Here is a 19283-nt window from a genome sequence, read left to right on the forward strand (position 1 = left end):
GTGGTTACAAAATTAAAGTCCGAGCATTCAGGATTTACTTTGTTGACCAATGCAAACTCTGAACAACATATTTTCTATGTAGAAACATTTGCATCGTATAGCACCTTTCACGATACCGAGGCATCCCAATTTGCTTTACAACCCGTAAAGCTCCATTTGAAGAGCAGTGTTTTGAAATATAGTTATTGCAACAGCCAATTTGCACACAGCAAGCTCCCACAAATAACAATGTGATAATGGCTGGATCACCTGATTTTATTTGTATGATGTTGGTTGAGGAATGAAGACTGACCAGGATTCACTCCTGTGCTTTTTTTCACAATGGAACCATGGGATCTTTTACTTCCAACCAGACAGACTGACAGACAGATCGTGCTTCTCATCCAAAAAAGATTTGTCCAAAAGACAAGCACTGCAACTCTCTCCGTGCTGCACTGGAGTGTCAGCCTTGATTTTTATGCTTTTTATGCCCCGGATTAATCTCAATCCCAGAGCCTCACGAGTTAAAAGTGAGTGTACCACAGCTGGGGGATATATTATGTTCAGGACATTGGGGAAGTCCTCCCTAATCTGCTTAGAAGCAGTACCAGGGGATCATTTCTGCCCAGCTTACCCAGTCATAAACTCAGGTTAACGTATCCTCCAAAAGATGGCATCTCCGGTAGTACAGCTATATCGTTATTGTTCTGAATATGTCAATCTGAATTCAGTACTCAAGTTTCAAGAGTGAAAAGCAGAGTCAATGTTTTGAATCCAGTGTCCCTTTGTCAGAACAGTGACTGGACTTGAAGCATTGACTCTGTTTCTGTCTCCACGGATGCTGCCAGACTTGCTGAGTTTCTCCAGCAATTTCTGCTTCCGTTTCAGATTTCCAGCATCCATAGCTCTCTGTTTTATTTTGTCCCTAGAGTGAGACTTGAGTTCACCTTAAAGATAGTGAAAGACTCCATCCACAGAGTAACAAATGCTGGGCTTTACTGGGGTGAACAATTCCTCTGTCAGAAAAAAATAAATGAAATCGACTCTAACCTCTCTCCTTTTCCTGCTCATCTTGCAAAATATTTTAAGACATGCAAGTTGTTGATTTTGACTAAATTTCGTTTCAGAATAAAATACAACACAATGGTCAATTTCTTTGCACATTTAACTCCAAATATAATATTTGTTGGCGGAGAAATGATTACAGTGTCAAGATCCAGCTGTATTTGAAACATGTATGTGAGCAGAAATGAGTTATGAGTGGATGGAGATTTGGGCTTTGAGATGGTGTACATTGGTTTTAACATTTGTGAAAAGCTCTGGGGATTTAAGGTATGTTCTGTGGTTCCTTCAAATGGGTTGCCATGGGTTACCACTGCGCTGACAATATTCCTTATTCTCCACCTATTTAGGCTGTCATTCAAACCTGTCAAAAACTCCAGTGTTCAATGCAACAATGCAATTGAAAATAGTCCCCCTCTCAGCAGGTCCCTGCATCCATACACAGGTTCCTACTGGGACATCATCTGGAAACTACTAATGAAAAAGCAGGATTTCTTATTCTGGCTGGTTACAGTATTCTAACAGGGCACTTAAATTATACTGCTCAGTATAGAACATCAAGTTTTATTCATAGGAAATTCCAGCCATTTCTGTCACCTCTTAGGTAACATTCTGCCCAATTCTAACTTATTGGTGTTCAAAATTATGAGAGATATGGATGACCTGAAGATCATGAAGCAAGGACTATTTATTCCACTGGCGTTAGATCTTTGCAAACATGAAAGTAAATTAAAGTAGGAAAACAGAGTATTGACATAGGAAATCACAAATTAATCTCCTCATAGAGTTGAGTGTGAGTTCTCTTGGTAATAGTCAGTGGCAGAACAATGTTCCAGACTAGCCTACATACTCTATGAGGAATGGCTGTATTTTAGTGTTCAACAATAAATGATATTCCTCTCCAGGTGGACTTCCTGAGATATTGCAGGTGATCTGGTGGCAGAGTGGATGTTCTTACCTCTGGAACTGAAGGCCCACTTCAGAACTTGCTAGCCATTGACAATGTATTCATAATGTAGATAACCAGGTTGGCTTTCAGCCATAAGTCTTTCCAACATTCCTGTGGCAGCCAGTAAGAGTGGGAGAGACTATACCTGAATAAAGTGGCATCCCTCAGCCTACAGGCTCTTACGATAGGCTAATAACCTGTTCCAGGGGAAATAAACTAGCTACAGGAGATGGAGGTAAGCGTATCAGAGTACAACGGGATCTTGATCAGATGGGCCAATGAGCTGAGGAGAGGCAGATGGAGTTTAATTTAGATAACTGCTAGGTGCTGCATTTTGGAAAAGCAAATCAGAGCAGGACTTATACACTTATTAGTCATAGAGTCATAGAGATGTACAGCATGGAAACAGACCCTTTGGTCCGACTTGTCCATGCCAACCGGATATATCAACCCAATCTAGTCCCACCTGCCAGCACCCGGTCCATATCCCTCCAATGGTAAGGTCCTGGGGAGTTTGCTGAACAAAGAGACCTTGGAGTGCAGGTTCATACTTCCTTGAAATTCGAATTGCAAGTAGATATAATAGTGAAGAAGGTGTTTGGTATGCTTTCCTTTATTAGTCAAAGCATTGAGTATAGGAGTTGGGAGGTCATGTTGTGGCTGTACAGGACATTGGTTAGGCCACTTTTGGAATATTGTGTGCAATTCTGGTCTCCTTCCTATCGGAAGGATGTTGTGAAACTTGAAAAGGTTCAGAAAAGATTTCAAAGGATGTTGCCAGTGTTGGAGGATTTGATCGATAAGCAGAGGCTGAATAGGCTGGGGCTGTTTTCCCTGGAGTGTCAGAGGCTGAGGGGTGATTTTATAGAGGTTTAGAAAATCATAAGGGGCATGGATTGAATAAATAGACGTGGTCTTTTCCCTGGGGTGGGGGAGTCCAGAAGTAGAGGGCATAGGTTTAGGGTGAGAGGGGAAAGATATAAAAGGGACCTAAGGGGCAACTGTTTCACACAGAGGGTTGTGTGTGTGTGTGTGTGTGTGGAATGAGCTGCCAGAGGAAATGGTGGAGGCTGGTACAATTATAGCATTTATGAATAGGAAGGGTTTAGAGGGATGTGAGCCAAGTGCTGACAAATGGGACTAGATTAGTTTAGGATATCTGGTTGGCATGGACTAGTTGGACCAAAGGGTCTGTTTCCATGCTATAATTCTCTATGACTCTTATGACTCTATGTACTTTGTCTGCCTCACATATCTCTATATGCAGAAAATCTTCTAATTCTACCTTCCTTTACCATACTGGTCATTGTCAGTGCAACATTAAGGGCCAAAGGGTCTGTAATGCATTTTATTGTTCTCTGTTCTATGAATCAGTATTACTGATCATTTAATTCTTTCTCTTTTTATACTCAGAAGTACTCTTACACACAACCAAATGTTATTTTCCCCCATACTGAATCACCCGAGGTATTTTTACATCTATTAATCACCACCAATAAACCACCCGTGTTTTCTGATTGAGTTATTTATTTGCAAAACCCATTAAGGGCATCATTGTAGATTAACTCAGATTATGTTGAATTAGACTAGATGGTTTCTGCAAATTACTGGATTGACACTTAACCAATCTCATTCTGTTATGTGGGATTAACACCAGTAAACAGTAGCCCAAGGGTAATATCAATGTTTTATTAAATCTCATTTCTGTTAAACTTTAGGACAAATTGAAGGAACCTGGACAATACCCCTTTAAACAAGTTATGTTAGTATGACCCACGTGGGGAAAGTATAAGAACATAAGGTAGAGACGCAGGAGTAGGCCATTCACCCCTCAAGGTAAAAACAATGACTGCAGATGCTGAAAATCAAATACTGGATTAGTGGTGCTGGAAGAGCACAGCAGTTCAGGCAGCATCCAACGAGCAGCGAAATCAACGTTTTGGGCAAAAGCCCTTCATCAGGAATAAAGGCAGTGAGCCTGAAGCATGGAGAGATAAGCTAGAGGAGGGTGGGGGTGGGGAGAGAGTAGCATAGAGTACAATGGGTGAGTGGGGGAGGAGATGAAGGTGATAGGTCAAGGAGGAGAGGGTGGAGTGGATAGGTGGAAAAGAAGATAGGCAGGTCGGACAAGTCAAGGAGACAGTAACTGAGCTGGAAGTTTGAAACTGGGATGAGGTGGGGGAAGGGGAAATGAGGAAGCTGTTGAAGTCCACATTGATGCCCTGGGGTTGAAGTGTTCCGAGGCGGAAGATGAGGCGTTCTTCCTCCAGGCGTCTGGTGAAAACCTGCCCAACCGTTCAATAAAATTATGGCTCATCCACCTTCAGCCTCATGTCATCTCACCATACCCCTCAGCTTCCTGGTATTTCAAAATGTATCTGGCTTTTCTTTAGATACTTTCAGTGATCTAGCCTCCACAACCCTATGGGATAGAGAATTCCAAACATTTACTCCCCTCTGAGAGAAAAAAATTCCTTCACATCTTATTTTTAAGTGTGCGTACTCTTATTTTGTAACAAGGAACTGCGTTGGATGATCACCCATGATCCTACTGAATAGTGGAGCTGGTTTGTAGATTAGATTAGATTAGATTAGATTCCCTACAGTGCGGAAACAGGCCCTTCGGCCCAACCAGTCCACACTGACCCTCCGAAGAGTAACCCACCTAGACCCATTTCCCCTCTGACTAAAGCACCTAACACTACGGGCAATTTAGCATGACCTATTCACCTGACTTGCACATCTTTGGACTGTGGGAGGAAACCGGAGCACCTGGAGGAAACCCACGCAGACACGGGGAGAACGTGAAAACTCCACACAGACAGTCTCCTGCGGCTGGAATCAAACCTGTGAGACAGCAGTGCTAACCACTGAGCCAAATGACTTACGCCTGCTCCTAATTTCTATGTTATAGTTCTACTATACGCCCTAGGTGGAAAGTGAGGACAAGGCAAACCCCATTGCTGTTCCAGAAAGGGTGGGGTGGGAAAGGTGTGGAGGCAGAATAGTGGGAAATGTGTCAGACTGGCTGACAGTCTTATCAACCACAATGGGAGGATAGGGTGAGTGGGAATCTTCATTTGATGATAAAAGAAAACAATCAGGAGCATTGTTTTGGAAGGTAACATCATCACAACACATACAACACACACATAGAAACTGGGAGAATGGAATGGAGTCCACACAGGAAGGCCGGGTGTAAGGAAGTATGGTCAAGGGAGCTGTAGCAGTCATTAGGTTTGTAATTAGATTAGATTAGATTACTTACAGTGTGGAAACAGGCCCTTCGGCCCAACAAGTCCACACCGCCCCGCCGAAGCGTAACCCACCCATACCCCTACCCCTACATCTATATCTACCCCTTACCTAACACTACGGGCAATTTAGCATGGCCAATTCACCTGACCTGCACATCTTTGGACTGTGGGAGGAAACCGGAGCACCCGGAGGAAACCCACGCAGACACGGGGAGAACGTGCAAACTCCACACAGTCAGTCGCCTGAGGCGGGAATTGAACCCGGGTCTCTGGCGCTGTGAGGCAGCAGTGCTAACCACTGTGCCACCGTGCCGCCCAATGAATAACAGTAGTGAATAACAGTAGACAGCCTATCCCCAAAAATGAAGACAGAGAAGCCAAAGAAGGGAAGGGAAGAATCAGCGATGGATTAGGCAAAGGTGAGAGAATGGTAGAAACTGGAAGCAAAATTGATTAATTTTTCTGTTCCAGATAAGAACAGGAAGCAGCACCAAAATGATCATTGAATTAGCAGAAAAAGAGTGGCAAGAAGGGGTGTGATTCGACTGGAACAAGGAATATTCCACGTACCCACAAACTGGCAAGTGTAGCTCGGGCCCTTATGAGATCCTTTATTTGGAGGAAGTGAGACAGGTTTAAGAAGAAACTGATCAATGAGGGAATAAGCTCAGCCAGGCAGAGGAGGGTTGTTCAGGCCTCTGTTGAAGGAAGAAGCAGAAAATCCTGAGGACATGCTGGTGGGGGACAAAGATGTGGAAAGCTTGCAGGTCCATGGAGAAGCGGAAGTGGTTAGGAAATTGTTGGAATGCCATAGGGTGTCAGAAGAATTGTGAATATAAGTGACAAGAGGCTAGACATGGAGAGAAAAAGTAGATTCAACATAGACAGAATTATGCTCAGTGAAGCAGAGAAATGCAAGATTCTTTGGGGACTTGGCAGTGTAGTTGTTTCCCCCAGTGGGAAAGTCTAGGACCAGAGGACATAATTTCAGAATAAGGGGTTGCACATATAAAATAGAGATGAGGAGGAATTCCTTCTCTCAGAGAGGAATGAATCTTGGAATTCTTTACTGTGAAGGTTTGTTGAGGCTTGGTTCTTACTTACCTTTAAGGCTGAGATAGACAGATTTTTAATCCGTAAGGGAATCAAGGGTCATGGAGAAAAGGCAGGAAAGTGAAGTTGTTGATTAACAGATCAACAATGATCTCATTAGATGGCAGAACAGACTCAATGAGCTGAATAGTCTACTTCTGCTCCTGTGCCTTATGGTTATGGACAAACTGAAACAATGGGTCTAGCAGAGGTGGAAGTGGTCTGTGAAAGTTTGGGGTCTATGAGGTGGTAATCTGTGAAAGCAAGATCTCTGAAGGAGATGAAGTCAATAGCAGTGGTGTTCAGTGGTGGGGTCATGGTCCAGGGGAAGATGAAGAAGTAACTGAGAGTTGGCACTCAATGTCTGCAAGATAGATGTCGGTATGTCAGCTGAGAAGAGCACTATGCTTGCCAGCAGGCTTGATAACAAATTCTGGGTTAGACCTGAGAGAACAAAGGCATGAAGAACTGGTTAGACTGGGCCTCAGGGGAGCCACTCGATTCAGGCAGCCAATGTCATGCCAACAGTTCACGATAAAAAGAACAAAAACGGGTAAGAGGCCAAAGGGAGGGTTTCGGATGGAGAGGGCGTATTCGAGATGGGTGGAAAAGTCTGTGGATAGAGAGAGGTCTGTTGTCCAAAGAAGTGGGCACGGATCAGGGAAAGGTCAGTTTGATACCACCCCCAAAATTTGCTGAGGTGAGCGGGAGGAGCATGTAAAGGGATAAAACTGAACAACTAATTCATCACTTTTCCACGCCTCTCCTCAGTTCCAAAGAAATAATTTTCAACTCAAAATGCAACATCTACAGATGCTGCCAAACCTGCTGAGTTCCTCCAGCACTTTCTATTTTTATTTCAGATCTCCGGTATTTTATTTTTAGAATGGAGGATTTTCTTTCCTAATGAATATTCCTGAACTGGATAGGTTTTAAAAAAACAAATTGCCATGGTCACAATTACTGAGATTAGTTTTCAGTTCCAGATTTATTAATTGTATTTAAATCAACCAGTTTCTATCATGGGATTAGAACCCTTATCCCTAGCCACTAACCTGGGCCTCTGGATTGTTAGTTTAGCACTATTATCACTGCATCATCTGTGGGCGGTATGTTTAGCCTTGTTCAAATAGAGAGTTACTTCTGTTGCTGTATTGTCCATATTGAATTATCAAATCTTTCAGCAAAGAAGGCCATTCAGCCCATTGTGCATGTGCTGGCCTTTAGAAAGAGGTGTTAAATTTGATCCTCTCCCTCTGACCTTTATCAAATCCACATCTTGTGACTTTAAGGTTCAGTAACCTTTGGTATTCTGAAATGAATGTTAGCAAGAAGTCTGAAGTTTTGGTGAAAATTCATTAATTTGAAATGTTAACTCTATTTGATGCTTCAGAGTGCTGCGAGACCTATTATGCAAATCCAGCATTTTCACCTTTGATTCAAATTTCCAGCTTCGACAGTATTTTGTCTTTATACCAGATCTGAGAGATTTCTGAGCATGCAAATTATATCCATCAAAGCCACTTCTATATCTGTATAGTGACATAAATATGTAATGGGCACAGGGTTAAATGAATTGTGTCACTATTTCAGGAATCATGCAATTAATTCAATAAAGGTTATAGATTGTGTGGTCATAGCTTAGGCTCATGACCACCTGAATCCATTTAGTCCTTTCAGATTTATCATTGCTCTTCTCCATATCTAAAACAGTCAATCAGTAGTAACTAATCAGTCTGCAGTGAACTCTAGTGTGAGTGGTCATATTTAAATTCTGGCTTTTGCTGTACATCAATTACCAGGTTGTCATTTGTTGAAAAAATGTGTTTTGGTTACTGGCATTTCAGCCAATCCAGTGTCTCAAGCCAATCTTTCACAAAATATCTTACAAGAAAGAAGGCAGCTGCCTATTCAGTTAAGTGGCTGGCAATCATCAGGGCTCAGTCAAGCCGGGACAAGCTCACTCCTCATTCCAACTGAGCCTAGACATGTACGAATCCCAGATATTTCAGATTGCAGTCAAAGCATTTAGGTTATTTGTAGCTTTTCTATCTCTTCCCAGTTCTATCCTCATCTCTCATTCCTGCTGGACCGGGGCACCAAGAAGAGGGACCATAAATCCCAGATGATCATGAAAAAAATCTCAACTGGCAATTCAGGGAAATATCTTTAACCAGAAAACACGATCAACAGAGCCAACTGACCTTTGTTTTTGGCAAAAGTGAGGACCGCAGATGCTGGAAACCAGAGTTTAGATTAGAGTGGTGCTGGAAAAGCACAGCAGGTCAGTCAGCGTTCGAGGAGCAGGAAAATCGATGTTTCAAGAATGATGAAGGGCTTTTGCCCGAAACGTCGATTTTCCTGCTCCTCAGATGCTGCCTGACCTGCTTTGTTTTACATTAGCCTCCTGCTACTACATTTCATCTCACCCCTTCAGCTTATCTTTGTATTCCTTTTTCTTTCAAGTTTTTATTTAACTTTTCCTTAAATGCACTTTTACTAATGGCTGTTAGCACGTTCTTCATTTCCACTGTACGTTTTGGTAAAAAAAAGGTTTATCCTGATTCCCTATTGGTTTACTCAGTTTTACAGTAGGAAATGACCCCAATATTGCAGTGAGGTGTTCAGATATGGGAGTGAATTCCCTAAACCCTGAGCTCGTCAATTATGCAAGGTCTGTGGCATAGACTTCTCTGTGCTTCACTGGAGACAGTTTCAACAAATACTGGAGATGCAGACTGGCAAAATCGAGACAAGGTGTTTGTGATTTCTGCAGGCAGTTCATTTTATTGGCACTCAATATATATTCAAAACACTACACTAAACCACTCTCAAAGCTGCTAATGAAACAACTTAATTCTATTTCAGATTTAATCAGCTGCATTTTGGAAAAAGAAAGTCCAAATTATGCCCCAGGGTGTCATCCCCACACTTCATTATTAAGACTTAGCAAAAGCAAAAGACTCCTTTTAAATGGACAGAAGAAAAAAGATTATGTAACTAAAGTTTGGTCTTTTTAAAGCCATTACTCACCGCAGTCATACAACATGAAAGGTCGCCTACAGAGGTGACCTCACTATTGGGCATAGTGTTGGGCATCGAGATGAATGTTCTCTCTTGCTCACTCATACTTTTATTAATGCAGCTGTGCAAAGATTTTTATCTCCAGGATACTGACTGTGATCATTTTTTTTAAGTAAAGAAAATGCCTCCAAAAGAATTTAGTTATATTATTGCTCCCTATTGGAGAAACATTGCTTAATTCAAATGTTTTATTTCTATTTTCATTGCAATGGATTAGTTCTGTTGGAAAATGTGCTGATTGAAATTGAGAGCTTAATGCAATTTCCCATGCAACCTAGTCTTAAAATTCCTACCATCTTCCACACAAAGTCTTAGATATATATCTCCCATTCACCTGTGACCTCCCCTAAATCCCTGTGCATTGAATAATATTTTATAATCTTTGTTACTGCCCTGAAATTCAGAGTCTCAAACAACTCTAACCACTACAATTGTCTCCAGTCCTTTGAATATAGTTAAGGCTGAGTTAAACAAATCTTTGTTCTGATAAAAGATGTTTCAGACACCGAGGTCTATAAGTCGAATCGGCAGCAAAAGAGACACGCAGGACAGTGGGACTAATACCACAATCAGATCATTCTTGATCCTATCAAATGGTAGAATAAGTTTGAAGGGCCAAATGGCCTACTTCTGTTCCGATTTCTTATGTTCTTTATTCCGCTAATGCATGCTTTACTCCACAAGCTCTGGTCTAATGTATACTTTCCCTTCATCTATTTTATTACCACGTTCATCATCTTCAGCCATCATGAGCTGACATTGTAGGAGTCTCCCTCAAATCTCTTTTCACTCTTCACCCATCCCCTGAGACCATACTTTTTGGTGATTTCACTAACCTTTTCTCTACTCTCCTCTGGCTCCACACTGCTCCTTCTGAAATCCTCTGTTACCTGATGGGTACTGTATAAACTATTGTTGTTATTCAGACAAACTAATCAAGAAACTTCATTTATTCATTTTCAGATTGTCCTTTCAGTCAAGCTCAGAACTGAATTACGAGGAGTTTTAATCTCAACGCCTGTTTCTAAGACGTTAGAAGAGGAGATTTACAAGGATGTTATCTGGGAAAGACATTTTAATTTTGAAGAAGGGTTTGAATCATTAGAACTATTCTCCTTGGAACAGAAATTGCTAAAAGGTGGCTTAATAAATGAGAGGATGATGGATTTCAATAGTATAAATTATTCCCTCAGATGTGGTTCAATGTCCAAAGGTCACAGCTCTGAAATGACTGGTGATTGCAAGGAGAGAGGTGGAGAACTTGTTGGTATTCAAAGAATTGTCTAAAAAGGTGATGCAACTGTTTCTGAAGTAACGCTACAGAGGCCAGTATCCCTTCACCAAGTCACCCTTTATTTACAACATGAACAGCCCTTGACTATAGTACTGCCTCATACAGAGTCAGGGGTCAGGGACCGGAATATCAGTATCGCTCACACTCAATCTTTTTCTCTCCACCAGGGTTCCCTGATTGCACCAGATTAACAGCTCAAATTAGGGAACTCATATATTATGATGTCTAGCTGGTTGACCACATTACAATCATTACAGCTTCAATAAGTCACTTTTAAAAGGAGTTGGACTTGATGAACATATAGCCTTATAGATATAGGGCAGGAATGTGGAACTGAGCATGACTATTCGTTCAAAGGGTCACCACAGACATGAAGAATCATATATCTTCTATCTCTACCGTTCTAAGGTCTATTCTATTCCCATTGTTGGGTGTGATCTTCTTCTGTTCACTGTGAGTGTATCAGCACCATGTGAGTGTATCTGAACGATTGGTGCAACAACAATGAGGGTTCTTCATCAGAAGAATTTTTGTTTTACAGGAGGAGGGCATCGCTGACTGGGGGCAGCATTTATTGTCCATCCTTAGTTGCCCATAGGCCAGTTAAAAGTCAACCGCATTGCTGTGGGCCTGGAGTCACATGTAGGCCAGATGAGGTAAGGATGGCAGATTCCTTCCCTAAAGAGGATAAGTGAACCAGATAGGGCTTTCTGACAACTGACAATGGCTTCATGGTCATCATCAGACTCTTAATTCCAGAACTTCTTTATTGAACTCAAATTCCATTTTCGCAGGATTCAAACCCGGATCTCCAGAACATTACCTGGGTCTGTGGATTAACAGTGCAGTGATAATACCACTGGGCCATCGGCTCCACAAATCTAGTTGTTTGGAAGGCTGAGAAGGCACATTTGCCTTGTAGGGCTGCTGCTGTATTGAATACAGAATCATTGGAGTACTGCATTACCTTGTATCAGGACTTATTGTTTTCTCCCTTGGCTAATGAATTATTCCAGGGGAGAATGGTGGTTTGGTAGCAATGCTGGTAAACTCGAGGCTAGATCCATGCTCTAGGGGTATGGGTTCAAGTCCCACTTACAACAGGTGGAATATAAAGCTGGTCTCAGTGTTGCTATAGACCATATAGCTATCATTGATCTTTATTATTTAAAAGATAGTCTGGTTCACTGACCCAGAGAAATCTGGTTGCACTGTGTAAAGGTCTTGCAAGCTACTTAGTTAAGGGGCAGTTAGGAATGGGCAGTACTCCTGGTCCATTAAAATAAAAATACATGCATGTGGTTGTGAATCTGGAAAGAATTCTAAAAGAGATTGAGGCATGCTTTAAGGTAAGACTACATGGGATACCACCATAGGATTGCCTTGATCTATCGGCTTAGATCCTTTATATTTTTAGAAGACAGATGGAAGGCCTAGTTTAACATTTAATTTGATGGAAGGTACCTCTCACAGTGCAGCACTCCCTCAGTACTACCCTGGAGTAGCAGTCTATGGTTTCAACACCAGCTTTTGTTGCTCATTCCTAATTGCCCTTAAACTGAGTGGCTTGTTAGCCCATTTCAAAGGCCGGTTAAGAGGCTATGGAGTCTGGATTCGCATGTAGGCCAGATCAGATAAGGATAGCAGATTTCCTTCCTTGAAAGATGTAAGTGAACATGATGTTTTTATATATTTAATTGGTACACAATCTCTATTAGAGTAGCTTTTAATTCCAGATTTCATTGTATTCAACATTAGACTGAAGTTGTGGATTATTTCAGCAACAGTATTTCTTCACAACTGCCTTCCCTGTTCAGTGTAGACTTTGGGTGTATGTTTTAAGGTGAATTTGAACTCAAAAGGCAGGAGCATTATCAACTGAGTCAAGCTGATAGATATGTATTTGACTTAAGGCATACTTGAAAGGAAAGGAACATTTACCATTTGAGCCAATTAGTTGATGGAATAGAAAAACAAGCTATAAATCTTCTAAAATAAGCTTCCTGTAAGCAGTAGTTAAATAAACAGTGGTTAAAATGCACACACACTAACACACACACACAGAGGAAGGTTAATGTTTGCTGGCTTTAAAATGATTCTAAATGCCAGGAAATCATCCTACCCTTTAATGGTATTCAATCAAAGAATTGAGCATTACTCACCAAAATATACGTCACTTGAGCTAAATGCTGATCTTCTGCTGGTATATTTTAACTGGGGCAGAAGTGGTTGCTTTAAGTTCCCCTCACTCTGCTTTTCTAAGTGCCGCCTCACCGCAGATAAACGTCACACGATAAATATCCATTCTGGTTTGTGTTTTAGTCATTGCAGGTCTTTTTTTTTGAAACAAGGGTGAGCCTTTCAAGTTTCTCCTTCTGTTTGTGTCAGTGGTATACTGGAGTTTATTTCTGTCTCTTTTGCTTCAGCACTGAATGCTGCTTTTACAGCAGCTGCCCCTGTATCAGCTCACTCTCCCTCTGCTTTGTGACGAAACAAGCCAAAATTCCAGTAAATTCACACACTACATCCTCTTTTCTCTCTTTCCTACACAAAACATATGCTTGTTGCCTTACCTTTCACCACGTTTCTGTAATTCCAGACAGAAACCAAGTATCAAACAGAACTCATTTTTGCAATTTTCTTTTGTTGGTAATTTTCCACAAGGTGTATTTTTGAAATATTGATGGATGCATTTCAAAATCCCAATTAAAATTATGCAATTATTTCACAATCCATGTCAACAAACACCTGTAAAATCCACTATATCATCCTACCCTTTACACTCTATCCTTCATGACCTGCTCCAGAGACCAGTCCCAGCAACTTTTGTCATTACCTACCCAGGAATATTAACAGTGGCTCAGTGGAAAACATGTCCAGTTGTGAAGCAGAAACTTAAAATCCCACACTATAAGGCTCTGTTGGGAGGTGGTTCAGATGTCCAAGTGAGTCTGACTTGAGTTGGCATTCAAAATCCTGCAGCCCGATGTTGCAGAAGTGTTGCAGGAATTCAATCAGCACGGTTTTCCTTTCAGTTCTTATCCCGTGACCAGCAGCAGAAAACCCAGTCACTTGATCTTCACCAGATCGTTCCCCTGTGGGATCTTGCCGTTCAAAATGTAGCAGTCGTGATTCCCACAACTTGAAGATATTCGAGAACTAAACTTCAAAGGTAATGCGACTTTAAAGCTTCTTGGCACGTCCCGAGATTGAGAAGGCTGCTGCATAAATGTAAATCTTTCTTCCTTCTTCTGGCTATCATTCTGCATGTGAGAGTTCAGTTCTACCCTTGGGAAACAGGCTGAAAACTAGTCGAAACCTGTCTAAAGCGAGCAGTCAGTAGCCAACTTTGTCAGCCCACTACAGGATATGCATATAACTGGAGATGAACGTTTACCTCCAACCACACATCTGCTTCAGAACCGGCTTCTTCTGTACCTGTGACATTGCCTGACTTCCACTTCTGCCTCAGCTCATCTGCTGCAGGAATCCTCATCCAGAATTCTGTTACCTCTAGATTTGTCTATTCTGATGACCTCCCAGACATTCTCTGGTCTTAGACCATAAGATATAGGATCAGAATGTGGCCCTTCAGCCCATTATGTCTGCCCCATCATTTGATCATAACTGATACATTTCTCAACCACATTCTCCTGCCTTCTCTCAGTAACCATTTGTCTTCTTCCCAATCAAGAACCCATCTATCTCTGTCTTAAATACTTTCTATGTCTTGACCTCCACAGTCTTCTGCGGCAATGAGTTTCATAGATTCACCACTGAAGAAATCCCCCCCTATCTCAGTTCTAAAGGTTCATCCCTTTACACAGAGGCTGTGTCCTCAGATCCTACTCGCTCCTACTACTCTCTATCCCAGCCATTCAGTGTTCTGTAAGTTTCAATCAGATCCCCATCTCCATTCTTTTAAATTCCATTGAGTATAGACCCAGGAACCTCAACTGCTCATCATATGACAAGCCATTCATTCCCAGGATCATTCTTGTAAACCTCCTCTGGACCCTTTCCAGCACGTCCTTCCTTAGATACTTGTCCCAAAACTGCTCACAATATTCCAAATGCCGTCTGACCAGAGCCTTATATAGCCTCAGCAGTACATCCACGTTCTTCTATTCCATCCCTCTTGAAATGAATGCTAACATTGCATTTGCCTCATTAACTGCCATCTCTTAAGGCATGTTTACCTTAAGAGAATCCTGAACTAGGACTCACAAGTCCCTTTTATGCTTCAGATTTTTGAAGCCTTTGCCCGCTTAGGAAATAGTCTATGCTTCTATTCTTCCTATCGGTGTGCATAACCTCACACTTTCCCACATGATATTCAATTTGTCATTTCTTTACTCACTCTCTTAGTGTTTCCAAGTCCATCTGCAGCCTGCCATCTTCCTCAACACTACCTGTCCTTGTCTTTCACTCTTCATAACCCCGAATTTGTACAAAACTCTGTTGATCATGTCGTAAGTCACACCAATTCCTGTTCATCATCACAGAAGATAGATATTTTTAAATTTAATTGTAGATCTGGGTGTTGCTGGCTGCGCCGGTATTTACTTACCATCCCTAGTTGCCCTTGAGAAGGTGGTAAGTGCACCCACAATTCTGTTTGGGAGAAAGTTCCAGGATTTTGACCCAGCAGACCAATGATCTGGTCAATATCACATTTCAGTGAGTGAGGCCTTGCTTTGTGAAGATTGGCTGATATGTTTCCTGAAGCACAATAGTGACTACCTTTCTAAAGTACTACAATGGCTGTAAAAGACACCAAGGAACCTGGTGACCATGAAATTCCACTCCAAGATGGCCCCCAAGAGTGGGACCTTCCTGCTGGAGCTCCTCTGCGCCACCCATTCTTTTTCTTCTGCATCTTTTGTTTCAAACTTCTAACTTTAAACTTGCCCGGAGGAGAACAGAGGAGGTGACTGCTGGACCTGAGACCATCGCAGGAGAGTTCCAGACCAGGGCCCGCAAGGGGGGGGGGGTGAGTCCCAGAGGTGAGTTCTAGACCAGAAGCCAGTGGAGAAACAATCCCAGAGACGAGTCCTGACTAGAGGCCGGTACAGGGAAGCAAGCCCCTTTTGGCCTGGAGGTGAAGCCTTGAGTTTTGAAGCCCAGTCCGGTTTGGAAGCTAGGTGTTGGCACAGATTGGGGCACAAAGGACTGTAATTCAAGTACTTTCTTTACCCTTTCTTTTCTTATGCTGGACTTTTATTTATTATTCTTTCAATTTTGTACAATTACTTAAGTATCAGTACATAGGCATCCTGTACCTAAGATGGCATCATAAGCTGTGACATTGCAAACTTTCGCTGCCCTCATTTGAGTTTATGTGACAATAAAGCTAAAGCTAATTTATTCTCCTAAAAAAAAACATTCTGGAAATGTAGTTCCTCTGTTTCTTTCCTAGCCAACATCACAAAAAATACTGATCATTATAACATTGTTATTTGTGGGATCTTGCTGTTCTCAAATTGCTTGCTGCATGTGATTGTGCATTTGGAGTATCTCATTAGCTTTAAGGTTAATTTTATAATCCCTGAAGCTGACGAAACAGGGCTACTCGTCAAAAAGCTCCATAACAACATTTGAACAGTAGCTAATTGGCTGTGGAACAGGTGACCTGGGATGAAGAAAATATGATTGAAATACAGTTTCTTTCTTCCCTCTTCCAGCCTCCGTTCAATTATCAAAACAAGCTCATAACCAGAAACTGAACATAATGAATCTCAGTCGGTCATTTTAGGACAGAGAAGGTTACCATCAGGCAGTTACAACCTGTGAATACAATGAGCAGCTCTTCACTGTATTTTTGGAATCTGTAATACAAAGAGCAATGCTGCAAACATTTAGTGTCTGGGGAAAAGAAAATAAAGTGGAAGTAAGACAACTGTTGTAGAGTCGGAGTCTTACAGCATGGAACCAGACCCTTCGACTCAACTAGTCCATGCTGACCAAGTTTTCCAAACTAAACTAGTCCCATTTGCCTGCATTTGGTCCACTTCCTTCTAGACATTTCCTATTCATGTACCTGTCTGATGTCTTTTAAATGTTATAACTATGCCTGCATCTATCACTTCCTCTGGCAGTTCACCCATTCTCTGTGTGAAAAAGTTGCCCCCTAGTTCCCTTTTAAATTTAGATTCCCTACAGAGTGGAACCAGGCCCTTTGGCCCAACCAGTCCACACCGACGTGCCGAAGAGTTACCCACCCAGACCCATTTCCCTCTGACCAATGCACCTAACACTACGGGCAATTTAGCATGGCCAATTCATCTGACCTGCACGTCTTTGGACTGTGGGAGGAAACTGGACCACCCGAAGGAAACCCACGCAGACATGGGGAGAATGTGCAAACTCCACACAGACAGTCACCCAAGGCTGAAATCAAACCTGGGACTCTGGTGCTGTGAGGCAGCAGTGCTAACCACTGAGTCACCATGCCACCCACGTCCCGCTAAATCTTTCTCCTCTCACCTTAAAAATATACCCTCTAGTTTTGAATTCCCCTATCCTTTGCTATTCATCTGCTTATAACCCTCATGATTTTATAAACCTCTATAAGCTTACTTCTCAACCTCCTATGTTCCAATGAAAAAAGTCCCAGCTTATTCAGCCTCTCTTTATAACTCAGTCCCGGTAACATCCTTGTAAATTGTTCCCAAAAATGACCTACTAACAAGCAATTCTGTTCCACATCAGAGTAGTTAGTTGAAAAAGCATGTGTGAAAATGAAGGTAAGTGCTTCCTACACTAGTTTCACTTTCACTTAAGTTCCCTGTTCAGACATTTGCAAAGAAGTTGTTCTTTGTTCTTTCCAGCTAATGAGACATCTTGGATGCTGTTGATTGTGGAAATGGATCACAGTGGCTATTTATAATGATGGTGCCCTTCTCCTGCTTTGGGAACTTACACTCCATTTACTAGAAAGATGATCTGTTGTTCATGGGTTTCATTGGGACTGTGTAGGAAGCTGAGGACAGAGAAGTTGGAGTGTAGAGTTAAAGTGGCAATTGACCAGAACCTCAGGGGTTTGGATGGGAGTGGATCACCTATTATTGGATTTCCTCTGCTTTCCCAATTTTCGTTTCATCTTCCTCCATTCCTAAGTGGTTTACAGGTGGTTATCTGAGGTGATAAACATACCAGCAAGGCCAGGCCAAGCTTTTGTCCCTGCACCGTATGCAGCAACCTGAGCTAGGTAAATATCACCAGGGGTAGTACTTTGTCTGTTTTAAGGAAGTGTTGAAACATCAAGTAGCGTTCACACTTTTCAATTGCTGTCATTTGCATGGACTTTAAAAGTACTGGAAAATAATGAGATAGACAAAATTATATCATGGAACCAGTGGACAGGAAAATTCTGGCAGCTCCATCAGGGCCTGGCCATTACCAGGATGGTTTAAGTGTACAGACCTAACACCTCCTTCCTCCATACTCCTGGGAGGCCCCCCTCATCACCGTGTGATTCCAAGGTGAGACAAAAAGACAGAAAAAAAATCAAGGCAATCAAACCCAAGCCAGGAGATCATACGTAATTATTAGCAATAAACACATACACAATAAATGGCATGGTGGCTCAGTGGTTAGCACTGCTACCTCATAGCACCAGAGTCCCAGGTTTGATCCCAACCTTGGGCGACTGTCTGTGTGGATTTTGTACATTCTCCCTGTGTCTGCGTGGGTTTCCTCCGGGTGCTCCGGTTTCCTCCCACAGTCTAAAGATATGCAGGTTAGGTGAATTGGCCATGTTAAATTGCTCGTATTGTAGGGTGCATTAGTCAGAGGGAAAAAGGATCTGGGTGGGTTACTCTTTGGAGCGTCGGTGTGGACCTGTTGGGCTGAAGGGCCTGTTTCCACACTGTAGGGAATCTAATAGACAATATTATCAGGGGACTTGACTGGGCCAGTGCAGAGAAGCTGCTTCCTCCAGTGGGAGAGTTTAGGATCAGACGGCATAATCTCAGAATAAGGTGTCGTCCATTTAAGACAGAGATGAAGAATAATTTATTTTCTCGGACAGAAATGAATATGTGGAATCCTTTACCCCATTGGGCTTTGAAGTCTTGGTCATTAAGTATATTCAATGCCAAGATAGACAGATTTATTTAGTCAGTAAGGGAATCAGGACTTCTAGGGAAAAGACTGGCAAGTGAATGGCAGAGCAGACTTGTTGGGCTGAATGGCCTCCTTCTGCTCTGATGGGTCCTTTGATCTTTAACACACTTCCTTCCTATAGGATGAGAGGCTGATTAAGTCCGACCTATGCACTCTGAAGGTTAGAAGGTTGAGGTCACTCTCATTAAAATGGACACTGTCCTCAAGGAACAGGACAGAATAGATGCTGAGAGTTTTTTTCACCAAGCTTGGTAATCTAGAGCAAGGGGAGCAGTCTTAGGATAAAAGGCTAATCATTTAGGGCTGAGATGAAGAGATATTGCTTGTCTCAAGAGAGCTGTGTTTCTTTAGAATTCTCTCCCCTTGCAGTTTGAGGGTGCTCCATCAGTGAATATGTTTAAGCCTGGGACACTCAGGGAAATCCCTGGTTACTCAGGGA

At 42.1% G+C, this 19283-nt stretch overlaps 1 protein-coding gene across 1 annotated transcript in view; it reads right to left on the reverse strand.

The window, feature by feature from the left end:
* The window catches only part of smad3b (SMAD family member 3b), a 134108-nt gene extending 121211 nt beyond the window's left edge, over positions 1 to 12897 (reverse strand). Inside the window, exon 1 of the mRNA XM_072565283.1 lies at positions 12880 to 12897. The gene's annotated coding sequence lies outside the window, so the exon portion shown is untranslated. The remainder of the gene's footprint in view (positions 1 to 12879) is intronic.
* Positions 12898 to 19283: the final 6386 nt, after the last annotated feature.

This window comes from Chiloscyllium punctatum, chromosome 48, assembly GCF_047496795.1.
Source record: "Chiloscyllium punctatum isolate Juve2018m chromosome 48, sChiPun1.3, whole genome shotgun sequence".
Taxonomy (NCBI): domain Eukaryota; kingdom Metazoa; phylum Chordata; class Chondrichthyes; order Orectolobiformes; family Hemiscylliidae; genus Chiloscyllium; species Chiloscyllium punctatum.